Source organism: Zerene cesonia, chromosome 4 (assembly GCF_012273895.1).
Source record: "Zerene cesonia ecotype Mississippi chromosome 4, Zerene_cesonia_1.1, whole genome shotgun sequence".
Lineage (NCBI taxonomy): Eukaryota > Metazoa > Arthropoda > Insecta > Lepidoptera > Pieridae > Zerene > Zerene cesonia.
The window spans coordinates 5,354,317-5,364,419 of record NC_052105.1 but is presented as its reverse complement, the minus strand read 5'-3'; the positions used below and the strand labels follow the sequence as shown (position 1 = coordinate 5,364,419).

Sequence of the window (10,103 nt, the reverse complement as noted above, 5' to 3'; positions counted from 1 at the left end):
TAATACTGGTCCACGCAAAAATCCACGCGGGCTGCTTGCAGCCCGCGCACCGCGCACCAGCTAGTTATTATTATAATAATCTTCTATTGTACCCGAGGTCGTCTGGAAGAAATCGCTCTAAGCGATAAGACCGCCCATTGTACTTAGTTGTAAGCTTTTATCTGTTTGTCTCTTTTCTTTTTCTTTAATGTTAAATAAGTGCAATAAAGAATAAATAAGTAAATAATAAAATAAGCTTTGGCTTGAGTTTGATTAAGTTTTGTATTGAAAACTTCACTAGTACCAATTCATCTTTTCTATATCAGTGCTCTATGTCTTATCCCACTCTTCCCTTCACATTAACTATCCAATACTTGTCACTTTCGAATCAGGAAGTGTGACGTCACAATAGTGCTGTACTCGAACGTTATGGAGCGAGTGTCGATATTGTCAATTACCGATTTGTCATGGCACCAGCCGATATTTGCTTGACAGTCTGTTAGTAAAAGGTAATATGGTTATGTTTTTAGTAACCGTTAATGATCGTACTATGCATAAATACAAAAAGTATGGAGTCTTTATATTGTATTGCAGTGTATTTTATTATGGGCAATTAATATAGGTGCTGTTTGATGAAACCACGAACCGCAACTAGTGTATGTGCAAACAAAACATCTAATAACAAGAATAAAAAGAAAATAGAATTTGCAATTTCACAAACAACACGATTGCTTTGTAAAACGCCGAACAGTTATTCGAAGTATACATAACCTTTAGTAAAACCCAAACCAAGGCAAACCTACAGCAATGCGCTTTATCCGCATCCTTTTTTCTTAAATACGTTAGTTTAGCATATTCATATAAACACCAATATAATACCATTAACATTTAGCAAAGCATATCCATTCCCATGCTGGTATCAGTAACCACCTGTTAATTACAGCGTGGTGACATTTCATCCTCGCCGACACACGCGCGGCGTCTTTGATCAGCCGCCATGTTGGATTTACCTCAAAGGATGCCGCCATAATTAAATTCGTACGGCAAACTATGTCACCTACAGTTGTCTAGCGTTATATCGACCTTTAGGGACCTAATAAAGGTATTTTATTGAAAAGGAACCGCTTATTTGAATGTAAATGTATTATTTCCGTTTAGGTTAACGATACTTGGGCAAAATAATTATATTATTTGTATGTGACATTGAAGATATTATTTTAGTAAGCGACCACCACCGTCCATGATCAACCGCGGAAGACTACGCCTATGTAAATGGATTTTCTTGTAGGAAAGGGAAAAGAATAGGATGGATGAAAGGAGTAAAGAAAATGACTGGGGAGGGTACGAAAAGGGTATGGTCTTTAAGATAGTTGCCGCCAGATACTAACTAGAATAAACGAAAAATAATTCAGATTTTTCATAAAGTCTCTAACCAGATATCTCACCCATGAAAAATGGATTTGTATTGTAATCTAATTGGAGTATTTTTCCTTATATTTCCAACGTATGTCCATCATTTGATCTTTCTTAATTACTAATTTATTCGTCCGTCATAAAGATTTATCATAATAATCTCATTAAATGCAGGGACCGTGGAGTAAACATGTAGCATCATTTTCCGACAAAGTCAAAGCTAGTGTTTTTTATCGTTCATTATGAAAAGAACTATATCCGCTTCTATAACAATATTATGTTGTCAAAAAAATAACGAGTTCTCGGAACAATACTGTCTTTATTTTACTGAAGCTGTGAAGATTGAATTAATTTACTTTTGTATGTACCCATAATCTACTAATTTATAATAAATACATTTGGTAATTTATATACAACTTTTTCATTAAACAAGGGCACCATAACATTATTCAAATTTTAGACACAATCGTAAAACAATTATTCCATTATTTTTTTATTACGCAGTACATTGACACACAAATTGGCGCGAAAACAATTACGTCGAATTTAATCTGTGATCGAGCCACAGATAATAATCGAACGTAGAATAGTGTCATCCTTGGAACGGCGGCACAAAAACTCAATTAAAGTAATTACGATGTTACGACGGCAGGTGAACGTGACGATGACGATATCTTTACGATTTTTTTACTTTTTTGTGTGGGCAGTTACTAATAATACGAATCGTTGCTCATTTATTCCGTAATAACTTGTTAAAATATTATCAACTTTATAAATTATCAACTTTATATATCTTTTAGATGTTCACTAGAATTGTGAATATGTATTATGTGAGTACGTACCTAATCGTTATCTTTTCAAGTCATTTTTTGTAGTAATTTTATTCCTGTTTTAAAAATTTTATAGATATACTTTCGAGAAAAATAATTACCAAGAAATTGAGTTTCCAATAACATAAAAAATTTATTCCGTCAATAATAGGTATAATTTGATAATAACAATATTTCAATGTCTATTAGGCCTTAACATCTGGTTTAAAATTTAACATTATTCCAAAAGTGAGTGCATACGAATAGTTTCTCAGTAAATACTGAACAGTTACATGCCATAAGCTTCCTTCCGCTGACCACACGCGGCATTTAACGGGACATTTCTTGGATGGATACTTTCGTGTATTTAGTTCAATCTTTCCATGAATTTAATGTTAAGTATGGATATATTTTAACAGCGAATTAATTTAGTTTTTATTAAGTTTTTATTGATATGTATATTACATAATAATGAATATAGATTTGATTAGGTAACTTATTGAAAGCATCCTACTAATATTATACATGCGAAAGTTTGTATGTATGTTTGTAGCTATTTCACGCAAAAACTACTGAACCGATTGCAATGAAATTTGGTACGAAGACAGCTGAACAACTGGAATAACATACAGGCCACTTTTTATCCCGCAGCTAGTAATGGATAAATATGGATTGTGAACGTTAATTAACCCCATAATTTGTGTTAATATTCACTGTTTAATTTTGAGTGTTCAATACACTTGTATATATGATATAATGAGTTAAATATAATTTAAATATATTTTTTTCATATAATATTTACAAAACTCGAATTGATGAAAAGGATTCAGATTTGAATTGGGAGTGTTCTTTGTAGAACTTCGCTTTAGATAATACAAATAAAAACACAGTTAAATTTTGTTATTGACTCATAATATATGTTAATTACAATTGGTACGAATTGTTAGTTCCTATTTATCATCATCGAGTAAGCACGTCAATGACCCCACGTGGTAAGGATAAAAAATCCGTCTAAAATTAGCTTAGCTCTTGCTCTGGTTTCTGTCGCGGCCGCTGTAAAAAATAATGTAAACAAATACTCTCACACGCCCGGGTGGGCTGACAACCGTCGGAATTGAAGAGGCCGATTCTTCGACCGATCGCAAGTGTCACTGTGACTCCGCAACGCGGTCGGGTTATATGCGTTGACTTGAAATTTGTCGTATGCTCCATTGTTTGTGCGCGGGAGTCGCGGACAGCTGAAAATAATTGTAAATCACTAGAGGCTAGTTAGGTGAACCGATCGTGCCCACCCAAGTTGTTATTTTCTGGTAGATAAATGCTTGTTAGTAATGATAGTTTGGACGACTACTACGAAAAATACTATTATTTCAGCCTGATTTATTTGCACGCCAATTTGCTAACTAATCAAGAAGTTATATGGACAAATTGATGGTAACAGTTATGTTATATAACAGTTATATAATGATAACAGTCTTATATTATTATGTAATATAAAATTGTCTTCATGTAATATAAATGTTTAAGTTATGTAATTTGATGACAGAAAAATTCGTTAAATATACTTAAGTAGAAAATTGATTGAAAATAAAAAATCTTACTGACAGGTTGAAAGCTTGCAAACAGTATGAATTGTTAGAAAATAAAATGATTGTATTTTAAGCAAAGCCATTAAACATATAAGTTTTAGTGAGATTTACGATGTTACGTTAACATTATGCATTCAGTCAAAATGGTTTTTGACTGATTCTTATAGTAAGTAATGGTTTTGCCCGGTTATGAGTTTTGACAGTAACAGTAAGATATGAAAAACCACCCAATCCTACTAACAGCTCGTTATTAAAACGGAAGTGATAGCAATAAACATTCGTACTGTGCGGAAACTACGCACCGCAGCCGACGAAAGCGATTACACGTCTTTATATAACTGGGGTGCAAGTGTAAGTACCTAGGTTTTTCATGTGACATCCTACAAATATTATAAATGTGGAAGTATGTGAACATACACATACCTATAGTATGTATATGTTTGTTACTCATTCACGCAAAATTGCAATGAAATTTGCTACGTAGATAGCTAGATAACTGGAGTAACGCATAGGCAACTTTTTATCCCGATATTCCTACGGGATACAGACATAGGCGGGTGAAACTGTGGGGCGCAGCTAGTTAAAAATATAAGCAACTTTTCAGTCCTTACAACATTGGTAGGTTACAAAACTTTAAAATACAGATAAGACAGATAAGACATTGCATTAAGAAAATGGAGGGTACGGTTTAGTGGGGTTAAGGGAATCTCTCAGTCTAGGGGGATCTTTTGAGCAGTAATTATATGATAATCTGTTTGCAATATGTAGAATTATTTATAAAATTTCGTTCATGAATATTGGGTTTTTTATGAAACATAATTTCGATTGTTTTTTTATTCTGTTGTTTTAGTAATTTCTCATTGATAAAGCATTTGAATGCTGTATATATAATTTCATATGTCTACTTATAGAATATCAATCAATCGTGTCCTTGTTTAACGCTTTAAACATGATCGAATTAAAATAAAAAATACATAAACGTCAATTAAACGCGTCCCCTAAAACGTAAGGCGATAATCCCTTGTCATTACAAAACGAGGAATTAGTTAAACAAGCGATTACACGCTTAACCGGATTTAAACGCCACTAATTGAGTCGGTGACAAAAATAACATAAGCCAGATGGCGGTACAAAAAATGGTGAGCTCGATCTCAATTTGAAAGGTAAAATAAGATGTAATTATTTATAATGGTTGCCTGTGTAGTTAAATGGTTTTTGTTAATCTAAATATATATAAATTACGTGTCAATTTGTTTGTCCCCGATGGGTACATAAACTACTCAAGCGATTTTAATCAAATTTGCAAACCAAACAAATAGCGAAATATAAAATATTCCGCGAAATTATCATGTAACAACATTAAAAAATATAGTTCAATTGAGAAAATCCATGGTTTTTGAAATGTTGGTAAAATACATTTTTTTTTATGTTTTTAGCCTTCTTAGATTACTTGAACATTTTATTTCTTATAATATTAATAATGTTGTATGCTTCCGATAGAAATTCCATCCGAGAGATTTGATAGTTTCGCTTCGAAATCAAATAAATGACAAGGAATAAATACTTATAATATATATAATATATACAAAAACCAGTCATAACGCTGGAGTTACTAAATGTGGTATTAAATAACCGATTACATTAAACAGATCTTTATCTAATTACTACAAGCTGCGACAAAAAGGAAATATGACAGACAACAAAAAATGCGTGACATGCTCCCGTTAATAATTGGGGATCATTTTTTACAAAGTATCGTCTTTGTTATTCTAAGATTAATGTTACAGGATTTTAAAACTATAAACAGACATGATTGAATGTACAGATTTGGTTTATTAACTAGCTCTTAAACGCGACTTTGATTGTGTGGGAAAAAATTAAATACATATTAGACTAAATTATGATTTTATTAAAAAAAAAGTATAAACTCATCCAGTAAGTAGTTTTTGCAGAAAAATTTACTAATTAACAAAAAATCTAACAATTGTTAGTATGTCTGATGCATGAGTATATAAAATAAAGTGATCGATCTTATTTTGATTTCTCCAAAGGGACTTTATTACTAAAACTTCGCCGTCCTTCCGTCTTCATATCTCTCTATATGTCCGTCCATCTATCTCCAGGCTGTATCTCATGAACCGTGACAGAGAAGAGATGATGTACTTCTGATGCCGCAATAAACACAAATAGTACATTAATCGGCTTATAGACGCTCTGATATGAATTCAACTTCAATATTTATGAAACAATTCAAAAAGGTACGTTCATTATTATAAAAAAAAATATATAAATTCCAGAATAATGCATAACAAATTATCAGTAAATAATGGATAGATATGAATAATTAACTTATAACCTACATACGCATTTGCTTTTATCGTCCCGTAAAAATAACCTATCAGGCATTAAATTGTCATCAATTTACGTTAAATCTTTAACAGCTATTTATGACTGAAACGATTTAGTCATGCATCCACTACAGTACCGAACAGAATTATTTCCACTTCACAAAACAGCTTCCAATCTTCTAGATTTCTCATTGCCTCCATAATTGATTAATGTGACGTTAAGGACAAATAACTCAGTCATATTCGAAATGCTCGAACACTCGGGCGAAACGGCCGCATTAATTTTTCATCAGAATCCATTACGCTAATACGAAATGTCATCGCTAAATCCACGTACACCAACGGAAACGGGACTGATCTCCGAAACGATTCATTGTTTTCTATTCCAGACTGTCATTAAACTAAAATAGCTGTTGTAAACTGAAGCAGTATAGGACACATGTTGCTGTCACCATCAGATTTACTCGTAGGTGTGATTTAACGCTGCTTACACATTGCATGTGCTTCATATTAATTGTATGATTTATTGTTATGTGGGAATACGGAAGGCGGTGTGGGTTACAGTGTTTGTGTAGCGTTACCATGCTTCAGTCCCTTTAAATAGAGCATCTATAAACTATGTATGTTTAGCTTCGTAATCAATATATGACAAAGAAAAACGTTCCGTATTAATGCTTATCTTAGCTTAATTAATCTTAATCTAGCTTAGCTCAATCGGTTTTAATTTTACTTCTTTTAAAATTTTTTATTTTATCGTCAATGACTGTCACTAAATTGTCATAAACAAATTTCTAGCAACTGCAGCTCACTAAATGACGTTTTTTCTATATTATTTCAATTAATATTAATTGTTATTTTCATCACCAATAAATACATAATCAACAACCACATCCCTAGCAATACTTAAAGCAATCAGTCCGATAAACATCCTGCAAACCTGCACTCCCCTTAACTCCCGTCACAGACCAACCGTACCGATCTGTCACTAGACTCATTTGTTTACTAATCGTCCGATTCGTCGGTATTAATGGATATTGTCAATGGAATCACTCGGCCGCGTTTGATGTGGCTAATTCCGTGTTTACTTTACACAAGACAAATTGCTGTTTAGCTCGCGTTTATTTTTAATTTATGTTGCACGTGAATTATCGTGGCACTTGTGGAATTTGTGACGTCAATTATGTTTGTGATTAGAATGGATTGATGGAAGTATATCTGCAAAGTTTTAAAAGCTGTAAGCTGTTGTAAAGCTTGTTTTTCAAGGTTATTTTTAAGTATATTGGCAAGCCAAGTTTTTTGGGTTTTAGCTTAAATTGTAGGAATCGGGTAAGCTTTAGCGGACTATGGTGAGTGGAAAACTCTTTTTACCCAATCTCCTTTAATCTTGTCGTAATTTTTTATTATCTCTAAAGTGCATTACGCATTTCTAGACGTCATCACTACAACATTTTAATAAGTGGTGGTGATCGCTTGTCACCAGGCGAACACTACTCATTGGCAAAATATAACATAAAAATTAACATGATTCAATGGCAGAAAATTTGAATAAATTATTTGATTAAAACGCTTATTCATTGTACTCAATATTTAAGAGACTGTCCCTTAGATCTAGTCCTAATCCCAAGCCTCATGCTAAAAGTTCAAAGTCTATTTCTGGAGTAATTCACTGAAACACACCTCATTCAGTGACATCTGTGTTCGTACAAACAATCTGTTCTCGCCCATGTTCTGAGAATCTTTTACATTGTTTGGAAGTTTCATTTTTTTGGTTTCGTGACGGAGACACAGCTTTATAGTTACGACGAAAAAGTTTAAAGGGTATTTTCGTATAGACATGCAGAAAATTTTTCTGAATTCACATATCACATATATTTAATAATGGCTTTTAAATTATGTGACGCAGCGAGACGAGCAAAAACATTGTGTGTGTATATTATGAATTACGAAGCCAAGGCACGCGCACAAAACAGAGGAATTTCATTATTTGTTTGCACAATACATTTCCCGGGTATAATTAGAGGTGCAAGTGTTAAGCATCCTTCCTCGATACGCTTCGACGGGTGTTTGGATGAACGGTGGCCGACGACGTCGCCGGCGCCGCCTGTCCGATTTACAACAACTTGTGTTGACATAGTCCTATTCTTCACCTCAGTACAAATTAAATAGCACCGTAACTCCATCATGGAAGGTCGCAATTCGATCGCCAGAATGTTGGCCAAGAATCTGTACATACGCAAACAAATTGCGAAGACACCCAGGAAACTAGACCTTGTTCGCGCCGCATAAGAAGACAATATCCTTTGTAGTAATCGGTCCGTTACAGATGGATGGACCCAAATGGACCGGCGTAACTTCTGTCGCCTACGCTCTGCGCCTTATTGTTTAGAGAAAACGTTGACATGAGGAAATTCGTCAGAGGAAGATACCGCATTTAGGACGAACGGAACATAAATCCCCGGTGAGTGACAAGTAAAACTTTATAGCTCTATAAATTAGTAGATGTATAACCGGCCAAAAATAGAACGGACGCTATTGGCGTTGATATCTACGAGCGAAGTGTAAGCTGTCGCACGCGGAGGTATATTATCCTCAATTTCGACATTCCTCCCTTTCGCCGAGTTATTATGGAGTCGTAAAAATAAGTTATTGTTGCAGAATCACGCGCGGAATGTTCGGTAAACAACGTTTTTCACGATGTTCGTGATTGAGTTCCTCTGGGTTACGTAGTGTTTACGTCAGGAAATACTTACACGCAAGCTAAATTGTGTGAATATTTATTGCTAGTACAGGAAGGAGTTTTCGCTCGATTCTTTTGACAATTCATATGGACAAAGAAACAAATAAACCAGCAACGAGTAAGTAATACGACTGTTACAAGAGACAGCGATAGTTCGTTTTAGGCTTCCTCCCAATCGTTTTATTTTTATGAGACGCATCAAAGTCAGTCACGACTGACTCAATTGTTATTCATATGCGTATTTTAAAAGTGTAATGCGTGACACAAAAAGTTTAATGCTTCATTTCTATTTCTAGCAACAGACGGTAGCAGAAAGTATGTCGAGCCCTGTTATGACAGTCTTTCATGATTTTATTTTCGCTCTGCTCTCTGTGACACCGCTCGTTTCGAAACATTTTATTACGACAGTTAACTTTTTGTCAAAGCGAAATGCGTTTTACATCCCGGTCTTGTTAAACATATTAAAAGATAACAGTTTTTCATATTTAAAATGATACATTTCATCTCGAATAATGTCATAACAGCCATTAAATGTAGCGCCGTTCCTAACATATGTTTAGTTGAAAAAAAGTGTGAAAAACATGTTTCATGCTGGTCGTAAAATGTTGTCTTGTAAAGTCACAAATAATATAAAACAGAATAGTTTTGCGTCTAAAATGCTAGCGGCGGTTCGAATTTCGACTTTATCTTTTCGGTGTTTAGTATGGGGATGACAACATGGATGGGTTGTTCTATTTGTTTTTGCATAGCTTGGTATTTATTAAAAGATTAATAGTCTGTCGTCAGATGTCTCTGTGAGATCGTAATGTATACAGAGTGACGGACGGCCTGAAATATCTCAAAATCTGTTTATTGACTCAGTGACTGCGAACATCGGGGTTATGCATTTGACAAATTTAGATTTTTGTACTGTTCTTTCGCCAAGTCCCGTGCTGCTTTCTTAATATCTTTTATTGCCCCTTATATTGTTAATTATGTTCTTTTTATGTGCTGTTCAAAGATTAGGGACGTGTTTTATTGTTACTTTTATATTGTTTCTTTTTAGTATTACACATTTGACAATTATTGCCAGAGTTATTTATTTCAGTAAAATCCAGATGTGTTTCAGAGGAAATGTTAACCAAAATATTTGGATATTTATACTTCATGATAAGTTTCGTAAAATCATTAAAAACAAATTTGAAGTAACAATAAATTAAACTAGGTGTTGCAGCGTTAACGCATGAAA

General features: G+C 33.9%; 1 long non-coding RNA gene across 2 annotated transcripts in view; it reads left to right on the top strand.

Moving 5' to 3' along the window:
• The first annotated feature begins 4,080 nt into the window (after positions 1 to 4,080).
• The window catches only part of LOC119839642, an 8,981-nt gene continuing 2,958 nt past the window's right edge, over positions 4,081 to 10,103 (top strand). Inside the window, exon 1 of one of the 2 annotated variants that reach the window (XR_005288267.1) lies at positions 4,081 to 4,141. This is a non-coding gene — a long non-coding RNA (uncharacterized LOC119839642). Of the gene's footprint in view, positions 4,142 to 8,424; positions 8,597 to 10,103 lie in introns of those variants that run through there. The other variant, XR_005288268.1, reaches the window with a different exon arrangement.